Source organism: Acanthochromis polyacanthus, chromosome 7, assembly GCF_021347895.1.
Source record: "Acanthochromis polyacanthus isolate Apoly-LR-REF ecotype Palm Island chromosome 7, KAUST_Apoly_ChrSc, whole genome shotgun sequence".
NCBI lineage: Eukaryota > Metazoa > Chordata > Actinopteri > Pomacentridae > Acanthochromis > Acanthochromis polyacanthus.
Window position 1 is genome coordinate 4859051 of NC_067119.1, and position 16370 is coordinate 4875420.

At 36.6% G+C, this 16370-nt stretch overlaps 1 protein-coding gene across 2 annotated transcripts in view; it reads right to left on the reverse strand.

The window, feature by feature from the left end:
* Window positions 1-11782, reverse strand: part of antxr2a (ANTXR cell adhesion molecule 2a) — a 124210-nt gene extending 112428 nt beyond the window's left edge. The window contains exons 1-2 of one of the 2 annotated variants that reach the window (XM_051950400.1): window positions 11762-11782; window positions 1129-1199 (exon numbers count right to left, since the gene is read on the reverse strand). The gene's annotated coding sequence lies outside the window, so the exon portion shown is untranslated. Of the gene's footprint in view, window positions 1-1128; window positions 1200-7934; window positions 8069-11761 lie in introns of those variants that run through there. The other variant, XM_022206354.2, reaches the window with a different exon arrangement.
* Window positions 11783-16370: the final 4588 nt, after the last annotated feature.

Consider the following 16370-nt stretch of genomic DNA (forward strand, 5'->3'; position numbering starts at 1 on the left):
AATTATAAAACAGGTCCAAACTCTGTACTCTTTTACAAATAGTACCTCGTTTTCTTTGGTTTTTTAAGAGTTCACTCACAATTATTCACCTTTTTCTGTATTCAAATCAGCAAAAAATATCAATATTTCATAGATTTTTGCTGTTACTTGATTAAAAAGGTTGAAAAAGCATTACTTTTTTAAAGATTTAAAATATAAACTACTTTAGTGAAAATTATAGAAAAAATTGGGTTGGAAAATAAGCAGATAAAACTGAATAATGGCTGCATCAAAAATCAAATTTTTTTAACAAATATAAATTAGTAATTTATTATACATTTTTAACTTTTTATTATTTTAAATGTATTTATATAAATGTATTTATTATATTTTAGATTTTTTAACTACAATATTACTCTATTTTTCTGTATTATAATTAGCAAGAAATATAAATTTATATAATTATATTTTACAGATTTTTGCTGTTATTTGAAAGAATATTAAACATTTTTTAATAATTAAAAAAATATTTTAGCGAAAAGTTTTCAAAAGTAGTAATAATTTACTTGTTGACTGTAAAAAATGGCCCAAATGTGTGAATAATATTGGCATCAAAGATACATTTTTTTAAACAAATATTAATTACTTTTGTATACAATTTTTAGCATTATTTATATTTTCAAATACTATTATTTAAAAAAGCTATTTATTATACATGTATTTATTAACATTTTAACTGCAATATTACTCTATTTTTCTGTATTTTATATCAGCAAAATATATGATTATTTCACAGATATTTAATGTCATTCAAAAATATAAATATGAATATTTTATATTTATATAAATATTTTTAATATTTTTCTGGCTCCCTCTGTGCCAGATTTTTCCAATTACATTTTTACAGTGTGGTGAATACATTACATAAATGTAATTCCTGTATTTGCTGCATACTCGTGCTTCTGTAGATTTATTAGATGCATGGTGGCATCAATCCATGCTGCTTTTACTATTAAATCAGTGCAAACCCTCTTTAAATGCAGCATCTGCAGGTCTGAGCTTTCAAAGCACCATCTTCTACTTATGTTCTTCTTTTCTCCACACATGAAAACCCCAAAAGTCACATTATTTCCACGCTTTCATACTCGCCTCACAAAGCGGTCTGTAAGATTCTTCACAAGGAGTAAATCTCGAACCAGTCGGTGGCGACGCTTCCAGACCTGAAAGGAGAAAACAACAGTCAGTTAACAGCTCATCGGCGGCAGCAGATTGTGTGCTGGGGAGTAAAATACTGTACAGTATTTGTGCTTTGTAGCACAGCCACAGTGGACATTAACACCAGCCACATGCTGGATAATTGTGCGGGAAGTCTGTGTGTTCTCGCAGCATCTCAGCTGTTAGAGCCTCCAACGTTCACAGGAGGCTTCTGTGAACGTAGCCGGACAATATATTCACCACAGTTACACGTTCCAGCAGAAAACGGACTGGAAGACGTGTTTCTGACTCGGAGAAGCCGCACAAGAAGACATGAAAGGAGCAGGTTAAGAGAAGATAGCAGAAGGTGTGAGCGCTCTGCCTTTGTCTCGTTAAAACTAATTACAAGTCGGTAATTGCTGAAAACGAAGCATAAATTTGCGGCTCGAACAAGGCGAGGCAATGTTAGGTGAACCTGTAGCCCTTGGCCTCCGCTCGCCCCCCCGAAAGTCAAACCTGCGGAGGCGGCGTGTAAAATGTGCCCTTGATGTAACGACAAAGAGGTAATTAAACCAATAATACAATTCTATGTATGTGCGGGGAACATAAAACAGAAGAGTTTGACCATTAGGAGGCTCATCTTTCATGCCGCCTCTTCTCTCCTCCCGCTGCCCAAAGACAAGGTCACTGCCAAAGTAAAGTTCCTCCGACAACACCGGAGAGTCTGCTAGCAATTAGCAGCGGCTAATTAGGGTTAAGTGGCGTTTAGCGGGGTTAAAGGTCGCATTTTTACAGCTCCTAAAGAGAGCCTCAGTGTAAAGACGTGCTGGAATTCTTTCTCTAATTTGATTGTTTTGTTTGAGATTGTGGAGAAATCAGATACAAGTTGTCATCTTTGGTTTGATAAAATGCTAACAGCTCTTTAAAGCAGGGGTGTCAAACATGAGGCCCGCAGCCCAAAACTGGTCCTCCAGAGGGTCCAATCCGGTCCTCAAAGTGTAAAAATCACAGAGAAGACATTAATTGTAGATTGTAAGTTTGTAAAACTATAAATTTAAAATAATTTCCAGACCATGACAAGTTGTTTAGATCAGACAGTAAAATACTGGATTGATCATTGTTCTTTTGTGTTTCATATTTGTAATTTTTTGTGTTGTTTTTGTTGTTTTCTTTAATCTGCCTTTTGTCGTTTGTCTCGCGTTTTTGTCCTTTTGTGTTTATTTTTTGTCTCGCTTGTGTTTTTTTGTTGTTTTGTGTTTTGCTTTATTTGTTGTTTTGTGTATCGTTTTGTCTCACTTGTGTAGTTTGACTATTTGGGATTTTTTGTTTCTTGTTTTGCAACTTTTGTCTCATTTTTTCCACAATTTTGCTGTTTTGTGCCTTGTTTTTGTAATATTTTGTCTTGTTTTTGTCTTTTTTAGTTTTTCTCATGTTTTTGTCATTTTGTTTCTTTTTTGTCTCATTTGAGTGATTTTTTGTTCAGTTTTGTGTTGTTTGTCTCATTTTCTTTCTCTTTTATGCTGTGATTTTACTGCTCAGGCCCACTTCAGATCAAACTGGGCTGAATGTGGCCCCTGAACTAAAATGACTTCGACTCCCCTGCTTTAAAGCATATTTGCATCAATCTACTTCTTTGTACATGTTATTTCTTAATTATTTGACCGTGTTTACCCAAAGAGAACCCCTCATCAGACTGTTCACTGACATTGAAGCCTGTAATTTAACCCTCTGCACCTGTTTCTGCAGCATTTTTGCTCATTTTTCACTAGAATATAAAGTCCTGCACCTCTATGGAAACATTCAAACCATAACTAGGACTCATAAAAGGCCTTAGTGCAGCGTTACACAGTTAGAGTGCCATAAATCATAAGAAAAAATAGGGGGTAAAAACCTGGAATCAGCATGCACAACATGTTTTCAGGGGTCCACAGGTGTTACCAATACTGTGGCTCCATATGCACTGGATATTTTATTACTTACATTTTTACAACTTCCACAAATTCTGCATCAGTAGAAAGATGTTTCTCCATGCTGAATGTATCTTCAACTACCTGCTCCTCTGTTCACTGTTTCTGAGCCGTGCTGCTTTTATTTTATTAGTCAAAATGTTTCATTTTGCTCCCAATCTCTCTAATTTCTCGTCAAACTCGTTTCCTCTCTGCAAACACTGCCTGCAGCTCAACCGAGAATTCCCTGAATTGTGGCCACAAGTTGTTTGTCATAGCTGATTTTTTGCCATATTTTCAACAATGCACGTAGAATAATGTGGCTTTGATGAAATATTACAATTGTATGCTTAAATCACAAATGTTTAGTTCAGGGACCATCGGAAAATAGATGATTACTCTCCGTTTTCAGTTTCTGGCGATGATAGATGATGTAAGTTTGGCACTTTCTTTATATACAATGGACAAGATAACACAAGATAACACAAGACAACAAGCCTTACAAAGCTACCAGAATGTTTTGGGGTTGAAAGGTTTCAAATATTTAAACATAAACAGAGATAGAGAACTTTACTGTGATCCAGTGGAGTCCCTTCAACACGTCTTAAAGTTGTACTGGTCCTCTTCCTGAACCCGTTTGACCTGACTCTGCGTGGTTCTCAGCAAAGCCTGACTTAATCAAATAAATTTGGAAGCGTTATACTCACAAGATGTTTCTCTGGAAAGAGCTAAACTCGCATCAACCCTAACACATCATCCCTCAGTGTCAGAAACCGCAGCAGGCCTTTCTTTGTGCACAAACAATCCTCTGAGCTCAAACTGCTGACATGAAAACTTTTCAGTCTTATCGCTTCCATCAGGAAATCCTACAGTGGAGCTTTATTATCTGCAGGGACAAAGTAAACTTTACAGCTGTTTGAAAAACCCCACGGCGACAGAAAGACTTTAAAACCTGCACCGAACAGAACACCCAACGTGCAAATGTGAACAAAAGCGCAGCCCAAAAGTAACAGCTAAAATCTGGGCTCTTCTTGCCCAAAGTTGTGCCAATAATCTCGGCCATCATCCTGTAATTTAGCCGTTTAGATGAGGGCGGGGTTCTTTGGAAACGGGTCAGGGGAGCAGCGGTTCTATCTCAGCGGTCCGGAGCGGCGGCACGCTTCCAAACCGGGGGAGGACAGGATTAAATAAAAACAGTTGCTGTCGAGGCCGTAAACTCTCCGTAACGTAGCGGAGGTCTTTGTGCGTGACGCAGCACGGCTTTCTGCTGAACTGACTGAATCTGACCGTATGTCTGAAGTCTGAAGCAGCACTTTGAGCACATAAAAGACAAAACAAGACGAGCCAAATCTGTGATTCACACACAACATCCAGAAACCCTGCAAGGGAAGTTTGTGGTTTTCATCTCTAGTGACGCTTCAGTGTTTTTAATTTAACTTTTAAACAAGATGTGCTTCACTGTCAAACAATGTAATGAAGCAAGTTCACTCCCCAACGCTGGCAGGAAGCCTCTTCTAAGAGAAACGATGCTGGACAAAACCCCAGAGACACCATGCAGCCGACTAGAACACAGCATTTCCGAGGTTTGGTTAACCTTCAGTGGATGAAACTTCTCGATTGGGTAAAATAAAGGCGATGAGGTTTCTCAGAGTTCCTCTCCTTCAACCACCGAGCATCACATTACCAACCAATAACAACATGAACTCCAGCCTGCAGTGCATCCAGGTTGCACCAAACTATGTCTGTCTTCATTGCCACAGGGATTTTTCTCCAATATACTGACTGAACCAAAGCAAACTGCAGTGTTACCAAACTTCAGATTTATTTTTCACAGCCTCTCTCACTTCCTGGCGTTGCCTCCTGATGAGCGTTGTGTCTGTTTTCGTTTAACTGAAGCTGCTGCAGTTAAAGGTTCTGAGCTGCTTTTCGTGCTCAAAACTAAATGAAGTGAAACTAATGGTTGCCTAGTTATTCAGGAAACTAACAAACTGCGGTGCGACTGCTGCAGGAACTAGCTGATTTTCATATATGTTACACTTTGTCATGCTGTGCTTCATGCGGTTTATTGTCTAGATTGTCGTGTGTTTGGCTTCATTTAACAATAACTAGACACAACACTCACTGCTCTGCATCTGTCTCCTCTGAAATGTGCAGATTTATTCAGAATAAGTGAAACCAAACAGCGCAAACAGCAGTAAAGGGTGCAGAAAGTTGTGATGAATGGATAAAACGTGGTAGTGTTATGGACACACTCACAGCTGGAACCATCTGAGCTGCACATGGGCGCCTCAGCATCAGTCAGAAGGTGTTAAACTGGAATATGGTGTCATCAGACTGTGTGAAACTGACACTGATGAGTTGACCAGATCAGAGATGAGCTTAACCCACTGACACCATTTCTGCTCACACAAATTCAACAAACAGCAAATATTCAAACACTGACACCAATACATGACTACTGAACATCTTACTTGACTATGAGCATTCATTTGCTGCTTTAAGAGCCTCTGTTCTTCTTCCAGAATGTGTGGGGATTTGCTCCAGTTCATCCACAGCAGCGTCAGTAAACACTGAGCTGTTTCCACTCCTAGAACTTGCAGGTGTTTTTTTGGCCAACCTGAATCTTTGTGCACGTTTCAAATTCAAGCACCGTCTCTGTAGAACTTCTATGAGAGTCGCATTCAGTGAAAAAACAAGCGTCTACTTCTGCTGCTGCGGAGGGTTTGAATCTAACTGGTAGAACTCTGAGAAGACAACATTACGAAATATGAAGCAAAATGGACCAACAGTGAACCGTAGCGACACTTCCAGTCATCACGTTACTCTGCACAGGAAGAAGTTTCACCACGCTGAATGTTTTATCCAACAACTTGTTAATACTTCCCTTGTCTGTACATCATCTTTGAGCCATTCTGCATTTATTCCATCATCAATAATGTTTAATTTTGTTCTCATTTATTTCTACACCTACATTCCCCCGATATCGCTGAACAGTTCAAACCAAACCTGCAGTTCAACCAAAAAGTCACTGATGCCGATTGGTAGAACTTGAAGAAGTCAACACTAATTGGTTCGTGAGAATTAAACGGAAAGTAAAATGGACCAACGATGAACTCCAGAGAGATTTTGAGTCGTCACACTGCTCTGAACATCCCCTCTAGAAAAATGGTTTCCCGTCCTAAAAGCATCTTCCAACAGCTTGTTAACAGTTTGTTTATCTGGACAACATTTATGAGTCATGCTGCATTTATTCTATTGATCAAAAATGTTTAATTTTGTTCATAATCTTTCTAATTTATTTATATGCTCATCTCCTATCTGCTCTCTGTTTGCACAGCCTGCAGTTCAACCAACAAGTCTGAATTTTGTCACGTGACTGGTTGTCAAAAGAGCATGTAGAATAAAGGGATTTTAATGAAACACTATGATTTCAAATATATTTTGGTTACTTTTCTGAACAGAATCTCATGACAGACATGATTAGTTCAAAAACCAACAGAAAGCTGAACATTCAATCATATTTTTTATTTCTACAGTTTCTACATCTGATTAAAAAAAATGTACTTTTGAATATAATCCACCAAAAGAAGTTCCCCTGCCACTATTTTAAAGGGACACCATCACTGCATCCTGGGCTTAGCATCACCAGAAACCACTGGGATTGGTTTCAAGAAAATGGAAACAAAGCAGAGCAATTTTTTCCCTACCTATAACAGAATGAGAATGAGATGCGGTCAGATCATTCTACAGAGCTGTGGAGATAATCTGGCTATGTAAGACTATAAATCTATCAATGAAGTGTCAATAAAATGGTGAAAAATGTCAATTAGTATTTCTCAAAGTTCAAGACAATGTCATCAAATGTCTACAGTCTTGAGATATTCACTGTACTGCCACAAAAGCAGAACAAACCCAGAAAACAATCACATTTCAGAAGTTGAAATTGGAGAATTTAGATGTGTTCTATTATCCAGAAAGCTGGCAACAAGTAAGAACCCAAACAATCACGTTTAAACAAAGGTTGCGGGGCACCATCACTGTATCTTGGGCTTAGCATCGCCCAATTTGACTGCGATTGGTTTAAAGAAATGCAAACAGGGTAGAGCAATTTTTTGTCCTCTGCAGCAGAAAGATAATAAAGTGCAGTCAGACCATTTTACAGAGCTGTAAGACGACATGTTGGCCAATAAAATGTCAATAAAGGATGAGAAACGCTCATGATGATGTTGTCAGATGTTTACAACCTAAAGTTATTCAATTTATTATCACAAAAGTTGAACAAAACCAGAAAATATTCACATTTAAGCAGCTGAAATTGGAGAATTTAGACTTATTCCTCTTAAAAATGACTCAAATTGATGGTCCAAATAGTTTGCAATGAATTTAACAGCTGACAGCCAACTGATTAAAGCCGATTTCTGCCAGTTCTGTCCATAATATGAGTGCATCCTGCCGCACCACTGTCCACATGGCTGCCAGATGTGCACAACAACACCGTCCGCAGACTTTGGGACGCATCAGTTACCTAATCTGGATGCTGTGCTGTGACAAATGTGCGCAAAAACGCACAATATGTTGCACGAACGGGTGCAGTGGCAACATCTGGAATCCTTAATCAGGTCACAGAAAACCGTGTCACCCACTCAGCCTCCCCCATCTCACCCCTTGGTGACACCAAGTCCTCCTCTGCAGCGAAACGCAACAAGTTCTGACCCAAATACGCGCGTTTTAACACTTTTAGTGGAGGGAGAAGTTGCCATCGTGCGCGTCAGGAAGCTCTAAGTGAAGTTAAATGCGCCTGTTTTCCCCACTTACTTGTCCAGAACAAAGTAGAGATCGTAGGCTCCGTGACAGGAGGCTTCTTCTGCCCAGCAAGACGAAGCAAACAAGCCGAGGAGGAGGACAGCAACAGCGGCTGAAGTCCAGCGACTCCTCCGGGGAGGAAGAAGTTTGTCCTCCGCAGGGAAGCAACGTGACAAAAACTCCAACATCTTTATCCCCAAGAAGCAAATCAGTAGAAGTTTGGAGTCAGAAGAGGACTGAGAATTAAATATGTTTGACAAAGGCAGCTGGATGAGCAGCTACATGTCACACAAACTCCTCCAAAATAAAAGTTGAGAAGCTGGAGCTGCAAAATAAAGGAAATCACCGCGTCACGTCACAGTGTCTACATCTTCCTGACTCACTGGTCGGTTAGTCACATCCTCTATAAACACACTACCTGCCCCGAGATCAACCAAATCACAGCTAACAGCAAAAATTCTCCCAGGGAAAAAAAAAAAAAAAAAAACAGAGGGGAAAAGTTTGGATGCGTTCAAGGTCCTCCTGCACGGCTCGGAACTCTGAGCGCAGAACTTCGTGCCCCAGATGATTCTTATGAAATTTTTTGTTTTGTGAATGTGTCAGTGGCCCCAAAAGTTGGTGGAATGTCAACCAGAGAATGCATTTTTAGTAGGAAACATCCATAGGCCGTATTTATACAGTTAGAGGAACTTTCTGGGGCCACAATGCCTCCTTTGTTGGAAGATTCTGCACCTTTTTTTTTTTACAATGTCAAGGTCCAAAAATTAAAAATATGCCTCTGCTGGACCCATTCAGTAATTTAGATCTACTGAAAACTCTTCTGTCTGTGTTCTCACCAAATTCCACGGCTGTGGGAGTTTTATTTTTGGAGATATTGAACTTTTGAACTAGCATCCGGGGTCTGAAAATGTGTGGAATTCTCCAAAATCTGCCAAAAATGTTTGACATAACTTTAGTTTTGCATCCCAAATAACAATTAAGTAAATTTTGAGCAAAATCTGAGAGATATTTCCTGAATTTTGAAACAAATATACAGCGCTGTGAAAAAGTATTATCAGATATCTTCTTTTTTATTTGCATATTTGTCACACTGAAATGTTTCAGATCATCAAACTATTTTTAATGAAATGCAGGTTTTAGATGATGGTTTAACTTGCTGAAGGAAAAATGCTGTCCAGCTCATCTTGCCCTGTGTGAAAAAGGAATTGCCCCCTTAGCTACCAATCCAGCAGTCAGTCTACCTCTACTGACGACTATTTTTATCCAGAAACTGCCCAAAGGAAACACATTCAGCTCAAATATCTTCTCACCAGCGCTGCACCTGATTAAAAACATTTCTATTCTTACTTTAAACACAAAGTCTACGTCACTGTGAGTCAAACAAACTCATTCAGACCAGCTACAGCCTCATCCTCAGTTGAGAATCCGTCTCTACGTGTCCCTAAACGCCTCGTGATTGGTTTCCAACGGCACTCGAAGGGCTCGTCAGCCCCCGCTCCAGTGCGCATGCTCCGGACGGAAGCAGCTGTTGCAGAGCTGGAGCTCCCGCTGCACACACCCAACAACATCTGCATCATCTGTTACACATGAGGCTGCGTGAAAATCACAGCCAAGAGCGTCCAAAGCAGAGAGCAGAAAGTTAATATTTTATAAAATCTGTGCGTCTCTAAAGCATTTAATGGATATTTAACGACACGTGGCCCAAACACACATCGAAGTTGAAGCAGAATGAACATTATGACTCAGTACTTGTGAATGAAAAATAAGTCTTATTGTTGCCTTAAAACCACCTGGTTCTTGTTAATGTTTGGCCTGTAAACAACAAATCCTCCCAGTGTACTGTACACTCTAAAAAATGACTGTCTTTAACTATCTTTGACGGGTTTTTTTTTAATTTACTGGAATTTTACAATTTCCTTTATTAAATTACAGATAATATCCTGTAAAATTACAGAAAAAGATTAAAACTGTAAATAATGTCCTCATCAAACATCTGTATTTTCACAAACAGTAATTCATTCTTTCAATATACATGTTAGATGCAATAAACTGATAGTATAACTCCTTTTGATGTTGTTTTTCTCCAAAAAATAAAAATAAAAATTTGCTGTCAGATTGGCACTGTGTCTTTAACTAAAAATAAATAAATAAAAATGTACACTGCAAAAAATGATGCTGTTTAACTGTTTGAAGCTGTAGTTTATTGTCAACAATTTATCGCAATTTTACAGATTTGCCTTTTTTTGGTTAAATTAGATACGAACTTGTAAAATCTGAGAGAAAAAATATGAATTTATGTGTTTGCTGTCAAAAAACAAATACAAACAAATAAACAAAAACAGGTCAAAAGTTTAAATAATGTCCACATTAAAAATTAGTATTTTCACAAATAAAAATGATTTTTTATTGTATATGTCACATGCACATGTACATTAGTATATTTTTAACACATATATTTATACATTTTAGCTTTGTGTTTTTAACGTAAAAAGTTTACACTGCAAAAAAGTATGTTTTAACTGTTTTTTAAAAACAATTACTAATATTTTACATTTGTCTCTGGTTTTGTTAAATTAGATAATAACTAGTAAAATCAGAGAAAAAGTCTAAATTTACGTTTGACACAGGAAAAAAAAGAGAAAAAAATGAATAATTACCACATCGAGCATCTATATATTTTTACCAATAGCAATTAATTTTTTAATAGTGTGTGACTTTAAAATTCAGCCATTTTTTCTGTATTCAACAAAGCAAAAATTATCATTATTTTACAGATATTTGCTGTTATTTGAAAGAAATGATGTCAGTAAAATCATGTTTTTAAACTGCTGTCTGATAGATTTTTCCTGTTTTGTTAAATTACAGAAAATATGTCACAAAATCAAATTTACATGTTGATCATTAAGAACAAACTAAACTGCAAACTGTAAAAAAATACTAAAAGATTACAGATAATATCTAATATAATCACAGAGAAATGATTATTTACATGTTAACACTGAAAAAAATCAATAAATAAAGTCTATGTTCATGATCTCTATTTTTAAAAACCGTAATTTGTTTTATTCGAATGTGTTACCGTAAAATCACATAATTTGTGTGTATTAAAATCAACTAAAAATTCAATTACTGTCTGGATATTTGCTGATATTTCAAACAGATATTTTGTACATTGAAGGAAAATTATTTACAGATTTTTTTTTGTTTCATTAAATTACAGACATTTTTTTCTATAATCACATGAAAGGTATTAAATTACCTCTTAATTGTAAAAAAAACAACAAAGAGAATTAATGTTTTTCACAGCAATAATCAGTTTTGACAAAAATAGTGCTTTGATGGTAAAATTACATTATTTTACTCGACTTAAATGAGCTAAAAATCTAATTGTCTCACAGATATGTGCAGTTATTTTCACCGTTTTTTACAGTTTACAGAACATTAAAGCATTCCACCTCCTCTTATCAAACTTTTCTGTCATTCTTTGTTGACTTTAACTCCCAGCGGTGACGTCTGATTCAAAAAAGCAGCAATTAAACCACTTCTTCAAGCCGTCATGATTGATTGCAACACAAACACCAAAGACATGAGAATCTGCCCCTTCTCCTTTTCTCACAGTGTCACAATTACCCCCTAAAAACTCCCCAAATGCTTCACTGTCGAAGCGTTTGATATCAGCTCGGCTCTTTGTTTGGAACACGTGGCGAACAAAAGCAGCCGTCCGAAACCTCTCCTCCCCTGATCCGAGAGAAGGAAACGGGACAGGAAGCGGCTGCAGATGTGAGGAATCAAAGATGGTGCAGAAATAAGGACCGAGACGTTTTAATTTTAAAGCTCACATGTGCAAAGACGGCGTCCGTCCTCTGTCGATCTGTTGCTCAAAGCTAACCGCTAACGTGCTGCTGCTGCTGCTGCTGGGATCACAGGTTTCTGCAGATCTACGGACTGTTCCCAACGAAGAAAGACTGAAACAAAAAAAATGCTCATTTAGGCAAACCTTTAAAGTGAAATAAACATTATTCTGATGGGTTGTGTTGCATCAACTTGACCAAATTCCTGCATAAATTGCAACATCACAATCCTAAAAATAGAGCAGACAGATGTGACTGAAGGAGATGAGTTTGGAAATGTGGCGTTTTGATCGTTTAGAATCAAATTTATTTCAAGAAAAGTACATTTAAAACTGTATGACCGGGTTAGAGCAGTGTTGCAGTGTGAGTTAACATAACAGCAATTTGAAATATCGTGTGTTTATGAAATGAAAATACCCAAAAGATAGCATGCATGTTTATTTTAACCTTGATCCAAAGGTTTAACCATCCTTTAATACAGTTAAACTTCATTTAAGAAATGTTTATACTCCTTTAGAAAGCTTTAGTGGACAAAAATGATTTCATTTTTAATGCGCTGATGCCCGTTTCTGTTATCATTCTACAAGTCAGAAGTAAATTTCATGTCATTCCAGATGTCTTAGGCTGTAAAAATAAAGTTAAATAAACATTATTTTGATGGGTTGTGTTGCATCAACTCAATACTGTTTGGAATTTAAACCCAAAATTCTGCATAAATTGGTTTAAAATTAAATTTGATTGAATAAAATTGGCTTGATAACGTCAGAAATCACATCTCCTCTCCTACTATTTTTAAAATTTACCCACTTTTTAACTTCTGTTCACAATTATGGTGATTATCTATGTAAAATTTAAAAAAGAAAATCCCTTTATAGCCACGGAAATACTGGTTCCATCAACTCACCTTTTTATAAATAAACCTCTTAAAAGCTTGTGTTCATAATTACGCTGCAAACTTATAAAAATTCCTTTTAAAGAAGAGGAAAATACTAGCTGGAACAACTTCCTTTTGAAGTAAAAATCCTCTTGAAACCTTGTATTTATACTGCCAGTCATTAAATAATTACAAATATCTGTGCCTGTAGAGGAAAAAGTCATTCAGCCGACTCAGTTTTGTTTGTTGGTTGAACATAATTTCTCTAGAACTTGTCACAACTCAATTGTAAGCCAAAATATTTTATTTTATGCTATATTTTTGAGTGTAACCTGCTTTAATCAATAAACATGACCTTCATTCCTATTCAATCACAGGAAAAAAAGTAGTTGGAACATGTTGATTTTGAAGCAATGATCCTTTAAAACTTTGTGTTTATGCTGCCAGTCATTAAATGAGTTCTCTGAAGTTTGCTTGTGGACTTTTGTTTGTGCTTCTCTTTCATTTTAAAGCTCACATGTGCAAAGACGATGTTTCTCAAAGCTAACCGCTAACATACTGCTGCTGGGATGGTTTGTTTCTCTACGTACAGATATTCCATGCTAGCGTGCAGGAGCTGTGAGGATTCCACCATTTAATTAAGTTTGCCTTTTACACATTCGAGGCACATCTCCGTCTCATTGTGCGACTTAAATCCCCAAACCTGGACGACTTAGCGCCGCCGCTCCACGCAGCGATCTGCAGAGCCAGGCCTGGCAGCCGACCACCGAGCTGCACGAGTGGAACAAAAGGAGGGCGGCGCTCCACCTGTATTCACCTTATTTTGCACCTTCGCCAGGGCGGCGCCATATTACAGCATTTTGTCATTTGATTTCCGCTTCAGACCGGAAGTGCAGTTGTCAACAAAAGGAACGAGCGGTGTAAGCTAACCAGATAGCGATTTTATTTCATCAAGATGTCTAGTATTGTGTGTTCAGTCAGAGGCTGCCATAAAAACTAGGCCAAGAGGAGAGAGTTTTTGAAACAAACCTGTTTTGAACATCATGTGGAGAGAAAGGAGTGTTGTGTGCACCACAACAGCAAGAAAACTACCACTTCTACTTCTGCTAAATCCATAAAACTCTGTAATAGAGCCTTAAATGCAGTCCAAATACAATGCAAGAAATAAATAGTTCATAGTTTCAAATATTTTGACGTTAGAACCACAACTTTAAGCATGTATTACATGCAAAAAGCAACAAATATTACTGTCTCAAGTGCCACCGTTTTTTTTAATAGAGAAAACTTTTTTTCAGTAATTATAATGATGATAACAATGATGGCAAAACAAGTCATGACAAAAAGAAGAGTAAGGTGTAGGACTTTTACCTTCCATAATATTGAGGCTGCATGACTGCACGACTGTCCTAAATCCAGCGATGCAGCAGCATCCCGTTGTCTCCACCACGCTGCTACTGCTAACTCGCACCCACGCCAAGTGACTCGTACTGCTGGCCTGGCTCGGGCTCACGTCTGCTTTTAAAAATACGTAATCATCTTCTGTGTGCAACAATACACGACCAACTTTGCCGCTATGAAGGTCCTGGTACGCCTCTGTGCTCTTATAATTTTCATAGCCGCGCCATCAACACCCAGGGATAGCACAAAGTAGTTAAAAATGTCACCATATGAGATCTCCGGCCACTTTCTCATGTCATCAACCCACACTGACATGGTCGATGGATGAGGGAACGCAAGACCATCCGTTCTCCTAATAAAACTTGCAGTTTGTTCCCATTTTAGAGCCCCTGGTGTCGCGTCTGTTGACATTTTGATGCTTTAACTCTGCGGAGCCGGCAAATGGAAAAGGCTGACCGGAAGTGAGAAGACAAAATGCGGAACTACAAAGAATTAAAAGTGGGCGGGGCAAAATAAGGTGAATACAGTCTATGGCTCCACCCAGAGAGCCACGAGGCGCCATGCAAAGCCAACATGTGGGCCAGCAGCACTGCAAAGCCACCAGTCCTACCGCTCAGATAACGCAAATGTTTTCACAGGTGTAAGTGTTGACTGGAGGGTGAGCAGCTACACTGGAGCATGTGACCAACCCCCCCCCCCCTCAGGCTGCATTAAACACTCCTGGTATTTGTCCAGGGTGAGCAGGTCGATTCTTATCTTGTCTGAACACGGCAGCAGGAAGTGACTCCGGGCTCTAAAACGCAGCAGCTGCTTCACCTGGAGCTGCTGCAACACACGGAGGGGCTTTTATATTTACTGCAATCTCTGGTTTTACATTTAAAGGTTTGTCACAGTAGCAGAAAGTCTGATCCGGATTCATTCAGAGCTCCCTGCCAACCAGGTTTACTGTAAATGTCATGGTCTAGACGTGTTTTTACACGGAGACGAGGGACAAAGACTTTGTTTTACAAATTACAAGCAAATGTCACGTCATTCCACACGTCTGACATTGTAAAAAATAAATAAATAAAATAACAACATGTGGTTATTATGATTGTTATTATTACATAAAAAATAAGAAAAAAATTTAAAAAACAGTGGGATACTGAAATGTTCAAAAAATGTAAAAGCAGTTATTACATTATATTATATCACAGTATATTGTACTAAATTATATTATATTATAAATGGTGTATCATAGCAACAATAAACAATAGAAATCAAAAAAACACAAAAAATAATTAAAAATGATAGGATTTTTTTTTTTTAAAAAGTGGTGGAATACGTGAATGTTCGAAAACTGTTAAAAAAAAGAGAAGTTATTATATTATGTATATAAGCTCATAATAATTATTATGAAAATGATTTTAAAAAATAAGAAATATTTTAAAAAGTGGCAGAATATTGTAACATTCAAAAACTATAAAAGTTGTTATTATACTGAAAATAGTACATCTAACAATAATAATAACAATAATAATAATAATTATTATTATTATTATTATTATTAATAAACAATAGGAAATTTTTAAGGAGTCGTAAAATATTGTAACATTCAAAAACTATAAAAATTATTATACTAAAAATAGTACATCTAACAATAATAATAATAATAATAATTATTATTATTATTATTATTATTAATAATAATAATAAACAATAGAATTTTTTAAAAAAAATCTTAAAATATTGTAACATTCAAAAACTATAAAAATTATTATACTAAAAATAGTACATCTAACAATAATAATAATAATAATAATAATTATTATTATTATTATTAATAATAAACAATAGAATTTTTTTTAAAAAAATCTTAAAATATTGTAACATTCAAAAACTATAAAAGTAGTTCTAACATTATATTAAATCATGTTATGTTGTGTACTTAATACAACTTAATAATAACAATAATAATAATAGTAATAATAATAAGGAAATAAGAAAGTGGTTGAATACTGTATTGTTCAAAAACTGGAAAAAATAGTATATTATATTTCATTATATGATATTATATTATATTATATTATTTAATTGATCCAAAGGTTTAATAATCTTTTATTGCTGTTAAACTTCATTTAAGAACTGTTTATGCTCCTTTAGAAAGCTTCAGTGGACAGAAACATTTCACTATTAATGTGTTTTTGCCCATTTTTGTCATTAAAACCTAAAAGCACCGCTTGGACAGCATCGACACAAACACACTGCAGAGCTGTTTGTTGTTGAAATGATCATTTCAGGCTCTTATTTTTCTCTATCATCACAAAGTTCTCTCACCTCATTAAG